Below are 15803 nucleotides of genomic sequence, written 5' to 3'. Positions count from 1 at the left end.
TTAAAAGAGTTAAATAAGCAAACTATTTTGCTATAGTTTGCTATATATAGTTCAATTAAGTAATATGAGAAATTTTTATAGCAAATTTCTCTGATAAAGGCCATATTTCTCAAATATAGAGAGAATTGAGCCGAATTTATAAAAAAATAAAATGCATCCCCATTTAGATACATGGTTGAGGGATATAAACTTGCAGTTTTTAGTATAAATCAAAACTATTTAAAATCTTTAATATCTATGATAAATAAGCAAGCATTCACCAATTTGTGATTGATACTTAAATAATAAATCATCACCAGGTTTATAATAATAACCTTTTCTGTTATTGGCTGCCAGTTTGTATATATTTGCTATAACATCACATTGAGGAATTAGTAGCAGGTGATTCCTTTTAATGCAGACTCTGAAGCTGAGATGCAACAATGTATGACTAGATTCTCTGTTGCTTGTGCTAATTTTGGAATAACGATTAATACCAGGAAAGCCCATAAGCTCCATCACACAGCACCACACCATTCAGCAAATACAGAAGTTTTGAGTGCTGTACAAGTTCACTGACCTAGGCAGTGTCCTTTCAGGGACATTTGCAATGAGGTTGATACATGCATCATCAGATCTATTTTATTATTTGGGAAGTTCTAAAAGAAAGTGTGGGAGAGAAGAGGTATAAGATTAACTACCAAACTGAAGGACTACATGGAAATTGTGCTGACTTCAGTACTGTATGCCTATGAAACCTGGGATTCTACCAGTACTATGTTAGAAGACTGAATCACTTCAATTTAAATTGTCTTAAGAAGATTCTGTAGATCACTTGGTAGTAGATGATAGCAGACCCTGAGGTCATTTCTTGAGTTAAACTGCTAAATATTGAAACCCTACAGAGGGTTGGAAAATGAAAGACTGGACACATTTTTAGAATACCAGAAATATATTTGCCAAAAAGACCATTTTATTGAGAATTCACACAGGTCAAATATTCCTAAAGGAGTCAAAAGAAAGGATATTGGGATACTCTGAAAGTCCCTTTTAAGAAATTTAGAATTGATTATATAGCATTGGAGACACTGGTACAAGACCACCCAACATGGCATGCTCTCATCAGAGTAGGTGGGGTGCTCTATGAGGAAGGTACAATTGAAGGGCTCAAAGGAAATATGAAATACAGAAGATTACAGCAAGCACCCCAGGTGTTCAACATGAATTATTTGTGCCCAAGCTGTTGCAGAGTATTCTGAGCTCATATTGATCTGATCAACCATAATCAGACATATTTTAATTTGTCTCATATTGATATCATTTTGTTCTTCTTTGGTAGTGAAGGACAAAAACCAACCGTTGATTAGAGAAAGACAAATTAAAACAATTCTGAGGTATCCAATCATAGCTATTAGAAAAGAAAAATCCTAGATGCTATAAGGAAAATAAGTACACCAATGAATTTTTGTTGGAGTAGTGAACTCCTCCTACTATCATGGAATACAATTTAGAGCTATACCTAAAGGTTTTAAAAGTATTCATACCCTTTGCCCCAGCTTTCTCTACACAAAAGAAATTTTTTAAAGTAAATAAAAATGACCTCTTCAAAAATAATTTTGGAGGGGCAGCTAGGGGCACAGTAGATAAAGCACTGGCCCTGGAGTCAGGAGTACTGAGTTCAAATCCAGCCTCAGACAATTAATAATTACCTAGCTATGTTGCCTTGGGCAAGCCACTTAACCCCATTGCATAAAAAAAATTTGTAAACAAAGAAATGGAAAATGAGGGTATGCTCCTTAATTGAGGAATGACTGAAAAAACTGTGACACAAGATATTTTACATGTGTTTCAATAAGTGTTATATGATGACACAGAGTATGAAACCCTAGGCCTGGAATTCAAATTTAGCCTCAGATATTTATAGTTATGTGTACCTGGGAAAATTACTTGTTCCCATTTCCCTTAGTAGCTCATCTATAAAATAAGCTGGAGGAGGAAATGACATATTACTACAGCATCTCTATTTAGGTTCATGATGAGTCAAAAATTACTGAAATAACTGAACAATAACTAATTGTTCTATTAGAATGGTTAGGGGATTGGATTCAGAAAAAAACCCCAACAAATAAACATTTAGAAACAATGGAAGAACTGATTCAAAGCTAAGTAAGAAGAACCAAGACTTCATTGCACACAGTTATAGCAATATTTTAATGATGATTAATTGTAATAGACTTGACTAAATCTAATAAATATGATGATCCAAGAAAATGAAAAAATGCTATCATCTTCTAGAAAAGAGCTGATAAACTCAAACTACAAATTTAAGTAGAATTTCCTCAATTCATTTTTTATTTTTATTCTTTTTGACTGATATAGAAATGTAATTTGCATAATTTCACATTTATAATTAATATCATATTGCTTTCCAATACAGAATAGTGGTGGCAGAAAATTTGGGAAAGAAGCAGATATTTGGAACTCAAATTAAATTTTAACAAGAAAAGTATGTTGAGTGAGGGGGTGTGGGCAGTGCCCAGATGATGGAGGGAAGGCAAGAAATTCCAGCAGATCTCACCCAGACCACTCCAAATACCTCTAAATAATCACTTCAACCAAAATCTGGAGTGGCAGAACACACAGAAAACCTGAATGAAACAATTTTCAAGTCCAAGATGATTTGGAAGATCCATGGGAAAGATTCTGTTACACTGAGATTAGAGAAGACCAGAACACAATCTGGGCTAATCTGGTCGCCAGAGCAAACCAACTCCAACAATCCAGGAACAGCGCACTGGGCACCTGGGTCCTGGGGGTTCCTGAATGTATGGCAGCAGAGTAGTTCCAGACCTCACAGCCCAGGAACAACCAGGAAGTTCAATGGGAAAACTGCTGCACCAGAGTGAGTATGGAGCCCAGTCTAGCTAAGGACTTAGTGTAGACCAAGTCCCAGGAACCAGGAGGAGGCCTGGAAGGGAGCCACCTGGCAAAGAGCCACACAGCTACTACTTCCAAAGCACTTACAGGCCTCAAATGGTAAGGGGATGGGGGAGAATGCAAAGGTCTCTTTGCTGTCCCTGAGGCAGGACTCTGCTGCTTTGCCCAGACAGACAAAGGTCATAGTCTCAAACCCATTCTCAGGGAAAGGAGTTTTAATTCCACAGTGGAGCAGGGAACATCTTCATGGCTCCAGAACAAAGGGGAAGGGTTGTGATCATCCACAAACCAGAGCACAGGCCAGAAGAACAGTCAGAGCCTCTCATAAAATCTTGAAGGAATTGAGGTCCCTGGGGCATATCCCTAAAAACAGCCTCAAAAACATTCAAAAGTTTGGGAAAGGGCATCCTACTGGAAGTAAAGTCCCACTTTATCAAAGAGTCAAAATCAAGTCATAGGCTGGGGAAATGGGCAAAGAACAGAAGGAAAAAATATCTGATCATAGACAATTACTTTGGCCTTATGGAGGATCAGGTTACAAACTTAGAAGATAACAAGGTCAAAGCTTCCATGTATCTAAGCCCTCAAGAAAAATATGAATTGTTCTCAGGTTGTGGAAGAGCTCAAAAAATTTTGAAAATCAAGTAAGGAAAATGGAGGAAAAAATGGGAAGAGAAATAAAAATTATCAGGGAAAATCATGAAAACTGAATCAGCATCTTGAAGAAGGAATTACAAAAAATACTAATGAAAAGAACAAATTTAATAGGCAACGTTAAAAGCAAAGTAGGAGATCAAGGAATAGCTTATCTATCAGATCTATAGAAAAACAAACAGTTTATGACCAAGGAGGAGACAGAGAACATCATTAAAAACAAATGAAATTTTGTTTAAATTAAATTCAAAAACTTTTGAACAGACAAAACCACTGTATCCAAGATCAAAAGAAATGGAGTAAATTGTGAAACAATCTTTACAATTTGAATTTCTTACAAAGGTCTCATTTCTAAAATATATTGGAAACTGAGACAACTTTATAAAAAAAAACCAAGCCATTCCTCAATTATCAAATGGCCAAAGGATATACAGAGGCAATTTAGAGATGAGAAAATCCATTCAATCCATACTCATATGAAAAATTGCTCTAAATCATTACTTAACTTATTAGAGAAATGCAAATTAAAGTATCTACCTCAAACCTCTCAGACTGGCTAATATGATCAGAAAGAACAATGATGAATGTCAAAAGAGATATGGGAAATCTGGGACACAATAAATTGTTTTTGGATCTGTGAACTCATCCAACTGTTCTGGAGAGCAATTTGGAATTATACCTAAAAGACAATAAAAATATACATGCCCTTTGATCCAACAATACCACTATTAGGTCTATACCCTGTAGAAATCATGTAAAAGGTTGAAAACATCACTTTTACAAAATTATTCATAGCAGCTCTGTTTGTGGTGATAAAAAATTCGAAATCATTTGGGGAATGGCTGAATAAATTGCGGTAATATGTACATTATGGAACACTATTATTCTATTAAAAACCAGGAGGTATGGGAGTTCAGAGCAGCCTGGAAGGATTTACATGAACTGATGCTGAGAAGATGAGCAGAACCAGAAGAATATTGCACACCATAACAACAACATGGGGTTGATGATCAATATTAATGGTTTTCCTCATTTCATCAGTGCAATAATCAAGGACAATTTTAGGGTATCTGTGATGGAGAATACCATCTCTATCCAAAGAAATAATTGTGGAGTTTACACAAAGACTATTAGCTTTAATTTTTAAAAAAGCTATTTAATTTTGCTATCTCTTATATCTTATTTTTTTTCCTTTAAGATATGACTTTTCTCTCCATTCAATTTTGAGCAATGCATAGTATGGAAACAATGTAAAGACTAACAGACTGTCTTCTGTGGGGGTTGGGGAGGAAAGCAACGTTGACAGAAATTGTAAACTTAAATAAAAATAAAAAATAACAAAAATGTAAAAAAGAAAGATATTAACATATTAAAAATCAGTTTGGATCAATGGAAACAGCAGGCCAATGAGGATAAGAATGGGTGGGGTTGTGAATTGACCAGATGGAAAAGGATATACAAAATCTATCTGAAGTAAATGATCTTTTCATTTGTATAATGGAGCTAAGGAAAGTGGATAACTGTGAGAAATCATGAAAATACAGAAGAAAAACAAAAGAATGAAAGCTAAAAGAAAATGTGAAATACCTCATTTGAAAAGCAACTGACCTAGAAAACACATCCAGAAGAAATAATTTAAAATTATTGGCTTACCTGAAAATCATGATCAGAAGACCCTAGACTTCATTTTTCAAGAAATAATACAAAGAAAATTACCTTGTTATCCTAGAAGCAGAGGATAAAATAGAAATTGAGGGAATACATTGATCAATTTCTGATATAGCTCACAAAAGAGATTCTAGGAATATTATAGTCAAATACCAGAACTTCCCAAGTAAAGGAGAAAATAATACAAACAGTCAGACAGAAACAATTAATATCATGGAGCTATACTCAGCATAATAAAATAATTTACTAGCTTCTAATTTGTTATAATTTATTCATTTTCATTCATATGTACATGCATATTTCCAAGTTATATTATATCCATCTACCCTCCCTTCTCACTACCCTTCCCTCAGTAAGGAAGTCAGGTTAGCATTTTACATATACATTTTCTTAAACATATTTTCCTTTTTGAATTTTTGGCATGAGAATTTGGATTAAGGTCATTACCTTAATACATAAGAGATAATTTTTATATAAAGTGTTCATCAGATTTGGAAGGGGTGTTTTTTCTATGTTTTGTTCTGTTTTGTTTTTCTTCCTCTGGTTGGGGATAATATAGTCCCTAAACAGTCAAATACAGTTGTCCTGCTCTCTGAACTATCGAGAGGAACTGCTCCCATCAAGGTTGTTCATCTCATAATGTTGAGGTTATTCATCTCATAATTTTGTAGCAATTTCTAAATTAAGAGCTTGTAGCACTTGGAATATGATATTCCAGAAGGTAAAAGAGCTTGGGACTACTCAGCAAAACTGAACATCCTTTTTTAGGGGAAAACACGAATATTCAATGAAATAGAGGACTTTCAAACTTTACTGTTGAAACAAACAAATTTGAACAGAAAGTTTGATCTTCAAGTACAGGACTCAGGTGAAGCATAGATATGGTGGATGGGAAGGGAAAATCATAAGGAATTTAATGTTGCCAAACTGTATGAATCCTACATGGAAAGATTATAGTGTTAACTCATGAACTTTCTCATTTATTAGGGAAGTTGGAAGGAGCATAATATGGTCAAAGTACAGAAGGGAGCTGAATATGAAGGTATAAAATTATATAAAGAAGGACTTAATTGCCAAAAAAGGAATGTACTGGGAGAAAAGGAAAGGAGAGTTATAATGGGATAATTATTTAACATAAAAGAAGCAAGAAAAATTTTTCCAATGGATTGGAATGGGCGGAGTGAGAAGGAATGAGTTAGCCTTTACTCTCATTGGAAGTGGCTCAGAGAGGAAGCAGCTTACAAATTCAATTTGTTATAGAAATCTAGCTTACCCTACAGGAAAAGGGCAAGGGGAGGGAAGGGGGTTGTGGGGATAGGAAAGAGGGAAGATCCGGAGATAAAATAGTTAGATACAGCACAATTTTGAGGAGGGATAGGATCAAAGGAAAGTAAGAACAGAATAAATGGGAGTGAGGAGGAATAGGATGAAGAGAAATACAGCTTCCAATAGCAACTGTGGGAAAATATTGAAGCCGTTTCTCTAATGGGCTTATGATAAAACATGCTATCCATCCTAAAGGCAAAGTTGATGGCATCTGAATGCCAAGTGAATCACAATTTTTTTTCTCTCACTTTATTTTTCATGAGATTTCTCTTTATGGAGGGAATTATGTTTACTTTTTAAATTTATTTTTATGCAAGTCAATGGGGTTAAATGGCTTGCCCAAGTCCACACAGCTAGGCAATTATTAAGTATCTGAGGCTGAATTTGAACTCAGGGACTCCTGACTCCAGGGTTGGTGCTCTATCCAATGCATCACCTATCCACCCCTGAATTATGTTTACTTTTACAACATAAATATTTTAGTAATGTGAAAAATATAAATAAAAGTAAAGTTATTTACAAAAAAGAAAATAATGTTAAAAATAAATAAATAGATAAATAAATGAAGGAAGGAATAAATAAATGAATAAATATTCATCAGATGGTGGTTGACTCTTGATAGTGTTCATTACTGGGTTTATGCTCAAATACTTTACTGTTATTACCTGAAAGTTTGTGTTCAGTTGGTACACTTGAGGGATACCATCAGGTTGAGGTGTCAGTAGTAGATGATTCCTTTTAATGAAAGATGTATAAGAAAACACTGAATAATTTATTATAATGGAGTCATCTCTAATTTTGTTTTTAATATTAAGAAATTAGCATAATATCCACTCATAATGATTTAGAAAGGCTTGATGAAAAACTGATTATCAGATACAATATATTACTACATATATATATATATATATATATATATATATATATATATAATATGCTGGATTACATTCCTGCTGAAGTTCTTCCCATTTCTCCTATTTTGAGAATATTTTAGTGGAGGTTGCATATGCAGCTACATGAAATCATACCCATCTAAACATAATATAATATCTTATTAGGTAGTTAACAATAGATAATATAGATGATATACATATTATTTGCTGTTCTGTTTAATCTTTAATGATATAGAGATTATTGTCTGCTCTGCTTTAACCATGCCATCAAATAAAAATCAGTCTTAATTTTTTAACATACTCTGAAAAATTTATATTTTTGTACTTTTCTCCTCCCCCCTCCTTTTTACAGTATCTTTGTTAAGCCTAAGAGTAAGTATAATAGTTGCTTAACTCCTAATAATTCCCTCCAATGTTGCTTTATTACTTTTTTGGAGCCATTTCAGTTTTTCTCTACCTGCCATGACACATTTTTTATAAGTTTTCTTTGCAGAGATGTTGGGCTGGTTTGCCATTTTCTTTTCCAGTTCATTTTATAGGCAAGAAACTGAAGAATCCCAGTTAAATGACTTACCCAGAGCAGCACAGTTAGTAAGTTTCTAAGGTAAAATTAGAACTTATGAAGAAGAATCTTTCCTGATTCCTAGTCCAGTGTTCTATCCACAATGCCACCTAGATGCTTAGTCACTGTTACTTTAGGGAGTTTATATTAAATAAATGTTTGAAGTACAATCACAGTTATTCTTTTTTTTTAGGTTTTTGCAAGGCAAATGGGCTTAAGTGGCTTGCCCAAGGTCACACAGCTGGGTAATTATTAAGTGTCTGAGACTAGATTTGAACCAGGTACTTCTAACTCCAAGGCCGGTGCTTTATCCACTACACCACCTAGCTGCCCCAATTACAGCTATTCTTAAACCCCAGTTAGGAAAAATACTAATTTTAATAGTTAGCATTTATAGTGGAAAGACAAATGGAGGAAAAGATCCTTAGTACCATATTTTCTAAGTAAATGAAATGGAAGACTCTGTATTCATATTTTGGCTTTCTTATAATAATTATTATAACGATGTTTTAAAGTTATTAAGTTTATGTTTCTTTGAACTCTTCCAAGAACTCAAAACGTTTAGAAGCCATTATTTTTCTCAAAGTGTGCCTCTGAGATACAAAATTGGTAAGTATTACTATCCCATTTTTACCAATGAAATAAAGAATTCATCGAAAAACCGAATGATTTGACAGAGCCATTAAGGTCAGCACTGATTTGCCTGTTAGCAGAGAAGGAGAAAAAGCATCAAAATTATTAATATGTTTTGTTTTTGCTTCTCCTGATACTTGACTGATATCCTACAGATATGACTACCAATCAAGGAAATATAGTTCTGCTTTGATTTGGTTTTGCTCAGGCAATTTATACTATCAGATAAAATAAAAACTATCATTTATATAAGCATAGTAAAGTTTGCAAATTATTTTATGTGAAATATTTCATTTGAGCCTCACAATGACTTATGAGAAATAAGTTTATAGGTATGATTATTGATCATTTTGCAGTAGAGGTAAGTGAGATGCCAAGAGGTAAAATGACTTGCTTTTAATCACAGAACTACAATTGTTACAGGCAAAATTTTAATCTATGTCTTTGTTACATATACAGCAATTTCAGAACTATACCCTATTGTCAATGATCAATTCTTATAAAGGAATCCTAGAAAATAACATAACTGAGAAATACTTCCAGTCATCTTTTAAACAAGCATCATCAATCAGATTATATATGAACTGATAGAAAAAAATTTCACTGACTAGTTCCATATCTAGAATCATTATATCATATGTGAAACTCACATTAATCCAGTGGACATTTGTGGTGTAGATCAATTGAATTCTATGCCCTTAGTGAATGAAGTATCAATTTGATTAGCCATGCAAGTTTTATTCACATTAAGGGAAATCTCTTGCTTAATTCCCCCAAAGTATATTGAAACACCACAACAATATTTCATACATTAATGAGATATATTAGGTAATATATTATGCTATTTTGTCTCCATACTGGCTGTCATGAATACAGCTGTCTTGATTTTTGGAGAATTACTAGGTATGCCATGTTCAATATATTGAGTTTTTAATTTAATTTTTCAAATTATATAGAGAGATAATTTTCAGCATTAATTTTTGCTCCCCTCCTTCCTCCCTCACCTTAGGGTAGTAAGTAATAACAAATAATGTGATACACACTATACATGTGCAATCATATTCCAAATGATTCCATGTTAGTCATACTGTGAAAAAAAGAATCAGAATAAATAGGGAAAAAAACCTGAGAAAGGAAAAACAAAAAAAACCAAATAAAGAAGGCAAAAATAGTATGCTTTGATATGCATTCATATTCCATAGTTGTTTTCTGGATGTGGATGGCATTTTTCATTGCAAGCTTTCTATAATTTCTTTTTGATTCCTGTATATCTGCGAGGAGTTAAGTCCATCATAGCTGATCATTATACAATGTTGCTGTTAATGTGTACAATGTTCTCCTGGTTCTGCCCACCTTTCTCAACATCAGTGCAAGTAAGTCTTTCCTTTCTAGGTTTTAAATTTTTTTAATATATTATTTATCCATTTATCTCCTTCTTTCTATCTTCCCCACAGAAAATAATTTGTTATAGCTTATATGTGTAGAATCATGTTAAACATATATCTATGTCAATCATGTTTGTGAAAAAAGAATGAAATAAGCCCTTCTCCCTTACCTTCTCTATCCCCCTTTTCCTTTTCCTTTTAATGTTTCCTTTAATTTTCACCCTCCCTTTTTCAGATCCTTCTTCTGATTTTTTCCCCCTAGACCCCTACTTCCTTATAAAGTAGGATAAGGATAGCTTTGCACCAAAATGGGAAAGTATGTTATTCCCTCTTTGGGCTAAATCTGTGGTGAATAAAATTTACTCAATGTATACTCCCTCTCTTCTTTTCCTTCTACTTTAATAGGTATTTGAGCCTGTTCCTGCAATGTTACTTGTCCTCTAATGTCTTGCCTTCTCCTAGCATAAACTTTCTTTCTGTGACTTGGTTGTTTTAAAGCTATCTTGAAACCATAACCTCCAATGAGATGTACTCCTTTTAATTGTTCTGATAGAAATACAGTTCTCAGGGGTTGTTTGATGCACTGAATTGTAAACAGCCTTACCTCATAGTCACTTTATATCCACAACCTCTGTTCTAGTACAATAATATCCTATTTAGTAATATCCTATTTAGTACAGCAATATCCTAATTAGTACAGTAATATCCTATTATAATGCAATTCTGAAGACCCATAAAGATCATCAAATTAAAATCAATTTAACTACACACTCTTTCAAGTACACTCTATAGAAATACAGTCCTCAGGAGCTAAAGGATTGTGTAAAGCAAAATCATTCAAGATCTAAAAGTTTGATCATGTCACAATCAATTTATAACTACACCCTTTGTCTTAATATCTTCCTTTCAATTTCCTAAGAGAAATATAAGCCTCAAGAGGTAATTAATATTTGCCCTTCCTTTTGTTTCCCTTTTTAAAACATTTTTATTTTATTCCACTTAAAAATGAATTTCAACATTCACTTTTTTAAAATTTTGAATTCAGATGGGTGGAGCCAAGATGGTGGCATAAGGACAGGATTCCTAGGAACTTTTTTCCAAAATATATTGAAAACCTTATAATTATGATTTTAACTAAATTTTCAAGTAACAGAACCCACAGAAAGTTCAAGTGAGGCAATTCTCCAGACCAAGGTAACCTGGAAGATCATGGGAGTTGGAGAGGGCAGCAGTGCAGCCAGAATCACTGGGCAGGAGTGAAGGAACTGTTTCCCTGATAATATTGGCTTGTGGTAGCAGAAGCAGTTTCCTGACCTTCCAACTCAGGGAACATTAAAGACAACTTGGAACATCAACAGGAAACCTCTACCAGAGTGAGCACTGAGCCATAACTATTGTGGCCCTCAGGGCAATCACAGCCATGAGAGCAAGCCCAGACCCCAAGACATGGAAGCAGACTTACAGAACTTCCTAGCAGGGAGCTGCGGGGCAGCTGCTCCCAGAGAGCTTAGTCTATGGAAAGTAAGGGAGTGAAGGAAGACTTTGAAAGCCTCTCCTCTGTCTCTGAGACAGGACTCTGGTGCTTTGTCCATATTCAGATCCTGGTCACAATCTGGAACCCCCTATTGCCAATGAGTAGGGACCCTCCTCACCGTGTCCTCCAGGGCAAAGGGGAGTGCCTATGGTCATTCACAGACCAGAGAACAAACGAGAGCAGTCAGAGTCTCTCTCATAAGACCTTGAAGGAACTCTGGGGTCTTTGTGGAGGGTGTTGCAATATTACTTAAAAGTTCCAGAAGTTCCTCAAAACCAGTGTACAGGTTGGGGAAATGCATAAACAGAAATAAAGGAACCTGACCATAGACAATTCCTTTGGTCCCATGAAGGATCAAAATACACTATCAGGAGATGAGAAAGTCCAAGCTTCTGTGTCCAAAGACTCCAAGAAGAATAGGAGTTGAGCTAAGGCTATGGTAGAACTCAAAATAGATTTTGAAAATCAAGTAAGGGAGGTAGAGGAAAAACTGGGAAGAGAAATGAGAGCAATGCAGGAAAAACCATGAAAACCAAGTCACCAGCTTAGTCATGGAGATCCAAAGAATGCTGAAAAAAACATGTTAGGTCAAATGGAAAAGGCAGTTCAAAAGGGAATTGGCCAGATGGAAAAGGAGATAAAAAATTTTCTGAAAAAAACAACTCTTTCAAATAAGGAAGCTGCTGAATTTATGAGGAATCAAGAAGCAATGAAACAATATCAAAGTAATGAAAAACTAGAAGAAAATATGAAATATCTCATTGGAAAAACAAGTGACCTGGAAAAGAGTTCCAGAAGAGACAATTTAAAAATAATTATTGTTACCCGAAAGTCATGATCTTCATGACTTCATATTAAAAAAATCTAAGAGGAAAATTTCCCTAATATCTTAGAAGCAGAGATCAAAATAGAAATTGAGAGAATTCACTGATCTCCACCTGAAAGAGTTCCAAAAAATAACCCCCAGTATTATTATAGCCAAATTCCAGAACTCCCAAGTCAAAGAGAAACTATTACTAGCAGCTAGAATGAAACAATTAAAATATTGAGGATCCACAATCAGAATTACACAGGATTTAACAGCATCTACATTAAAGGCTTGGAATATGATATACCAGAATGCAAAAGAGTTCAGAATGCAACCAAGAATCTACTTCCCATCAAAATTAAACATAATCTTTCAGGGGAAAAGAAGGACATTCAGTGAAATAAGGGGATTTCCAGTGTTCCTATTGAAATTACCAGAGCTGACCAGAAAGCTTGATCTTCAAGTACAGGTTTCAGGGGAAACATAGAGAGGGTGGACAGGAAGGGTTAATTATGAAGACTTTCATGATGTTGAACTGTGTGTATTGTTTCATGGGAAAATGATACTGATAACAAGCTATCAACCTTCTAATTTAATAGAGCAGCTAGAAGGAGCATATTTAGACAAGGCACAGCAGGGAGGTAAATTTGAAGGTATAATATATTGTAAAAATGGAATCAATAGTTGAAAAGGTAATATACTGGGAGAAAGGTAAAGGAGAGGTAGAATGGGCTAAGATATTGCATGTAAAATTTCATGAAAAATTGCATTACACTTAAAAAATGAAAAAGAAATTGCAATGGAGTGGAAGAGGGGAAGGTGAGGGGGAATGAGGGAGCCTTCATTCTCATCAGAAATGGCCCGGAGAGGAAACAATATATATATATATATATATATATATATATATATATATATATATATATATATATATATATATATATATTTAAAAGAGTATATTTATCTAGTGGGAAAAGGAGAGTAAGGGGATGGGAGAAATGGGACAGAGGGAAGGGAGGGGGGAATTGAAGTGATAGAGGATAGGGAAGATCATGGGAGAATTTGGTCAGATACAGCACATTTTTTTTTTACTTTTTGCAAGATGGTAGGATTGGATGGCCTGTACAGGACTACAGGACTACTGTAAAAATAGTTGGCTTCAACCTGTATTCAGACAAGATCATATCAGTCTTTGGAATGGATAGTATTCTTTACCATAAGTCCTTCACAGTTGTCTTGGGTCATAGCACTGCTGAAAAAAAGGGAAGTCATTCACAGATGATCATCCTATAACATTACTGTTACTTTGTATATAGTACATTTCTCATTGCATCTGCTCATGAAAGCTTTTTTGGTTCTTTTTATTGAGAGCATCCTGAAGATCTTAATCATATACCACATATAACACCATCTTAATAATATACCACAATATATTCAGTTATTCCCCCAACTGATGGGTATCCCCTGAATTTTCAGTTAATTCCTATCAGAAGAAGAGTCACTAGAAATATTTTTATCTATATAGGTCCTTTACATTCCTGTTTTTTATCTCTTCTGGAATTCTAGAATATAGTCTTAGTGGTGGTACTGCTAGATCAAGTGGTAGGCATAGTTTTATAACTATTTGCATATAATTTGAAATTGCTCTACAGAATTGTTGAATCACTTCACAACTTCTTTGGTGCCTAATGTCTAATTTTACTTACATAGCCTCCAAAACTTATCATTTTTTTCTTTCTGTCCTATTAGTGAATCTAAAAGCTATAAAGTAGTATCTCAGAATTGTTTCAGATCGCATTTATCCAATCAGTAGTGAATTAGGACTTTTTAAAAAATGATTTAAAAATAGCATTGGTAACTTCATCTGAAAACTATTCATTACTTTTAATCACATCAGTTAGCGAATGTTTCCTATTTTGTGACAAATTTGATTTAGTTCTCTGTGTTTGAGAAATGAGGTATTTATCAGAGAAACTTGTTTAAATATTTTTGGCACAGATACTATTTCTAATCGTATTTCCATCAAACCTTTCTCCCACCCACATTTATTCTATTTTCTTTCTGCTTTCATCCTATCCTGACTAGTCCCCAAGTAATCTTCCCTTTCAATCACCTCCTCCCCTCCTTTCTCCCTTGCCTTTGCCCTCATGCTTTTCTCTAGAGAAAGACTGATTTCTATACACATAGACTTTTGTTTGTTAATCTCTCTCTCTGAGTGGGTTAGATGAGAGTAAGGCTCACTCACTCTCCTTCAGCTTCCCCCTCTTCAAATCCACTAAAAACTTTTTCTTGTCACTTTCATATTAAATAACCTACTCCACTCGACCTTTTCCTTTCCCTTTCTCCAAGTACATTCTTCTCTCAACCATGAACTCCATTTTTAAAATATTTTCCCTTCAAATTCAACTCCCTCCTCTGTTTTGTCTATATATGCTCCAACTGCCCTAATAAATGAGAAAATTCATATGAATTATTGGTATCATTTTCCCAAGAATGTATATAACCAGTTCAGCAAGTCCCTTATTATTTACCTTTCTAGTTTACATTTTGTGTTTCACTTGAGTTACATATTTGAAGATCAGGTTTTCTGATCTAACCTATTTGCTTGATCAGGAACATTTGAAAGCCCTCTATTTCATTGAATGAATATTATTCCCTTAATAATGAGTTCAATTTTGCTGGATAGTTGATTCTTGGTTGTAATCCAAGCTCTGTTGCTTTCCAGAATATCATGTTCTTAGCTCTATAATCTATTAATATCAAAGCTGCTAAATCTTTTGTTATTCTGCCTAAGGCTCCATGATATTTGAAGTTTTTATTTCTGACTTTGACAATATTTTCTCTTAAAATTGGGAATGCTGAAGTTGAACCATAATATTCTTGGGAGTTTTCATTTTGGGATCTCTTCAGGAGGAATGACAGATTCTTTCAGATTCTATTTAAACCGTTGCTTCTAGAATATCAGGGCAGTTTTTTATTATAACTTCTTGAAAACTGATGCCTAGGTTCTTTTTGGATACTAGCCTTCAGGTAGTCCAAAAATTTTTAAATTATCTCTTGTGGATCTGTATTCCAGGACAAGTCTTTCTTCAGTGAAATATTTCACATTTTCTTCTAGTTTTTCATTATCATAGTTTTGTTTTATTGTTCCTTTATTTCTTACAAAATCATAAGCTTCCCTTTATTCCATTTTATATTTTTAAAGCATTATTTTCCTCAATGACTTTTGGTGTCTCGTTTCCATCTAGTCAATTCTGCTCTAAAGAATTTCTTCTACTTGTTGGCTTTTTGGATGTCTTTTCACATTTATACCAGTTTACTTTCTTCAATATTTTTATTTGTTTGTTTTTTTGTTTGTTTGTATTTCCTCACCAAGATGTTGACTTGATTTTCCTAATTTCCTGGTATCACTCTCATTTCTCTGCCT

This window comes from Macrotis lagotis, chromosome 5 (genome assembly GCF_037893015.1).
Source record: "Macrotis lagotis isolate mMagLag1 chromosome 5, bilby.v1.9.chrom.fasta, whole genome shotgun sequence".
Taxonomy (NCBI): domain Eukaryota; kingdom Metazoa; phylum Chordata; class Mammalia; order Peramelemorphia; family Peramelidae; genus Macrotis; species Macrotis lagotis.
This window is presented reverse-complemented; position numbering follows the sequence as displayed.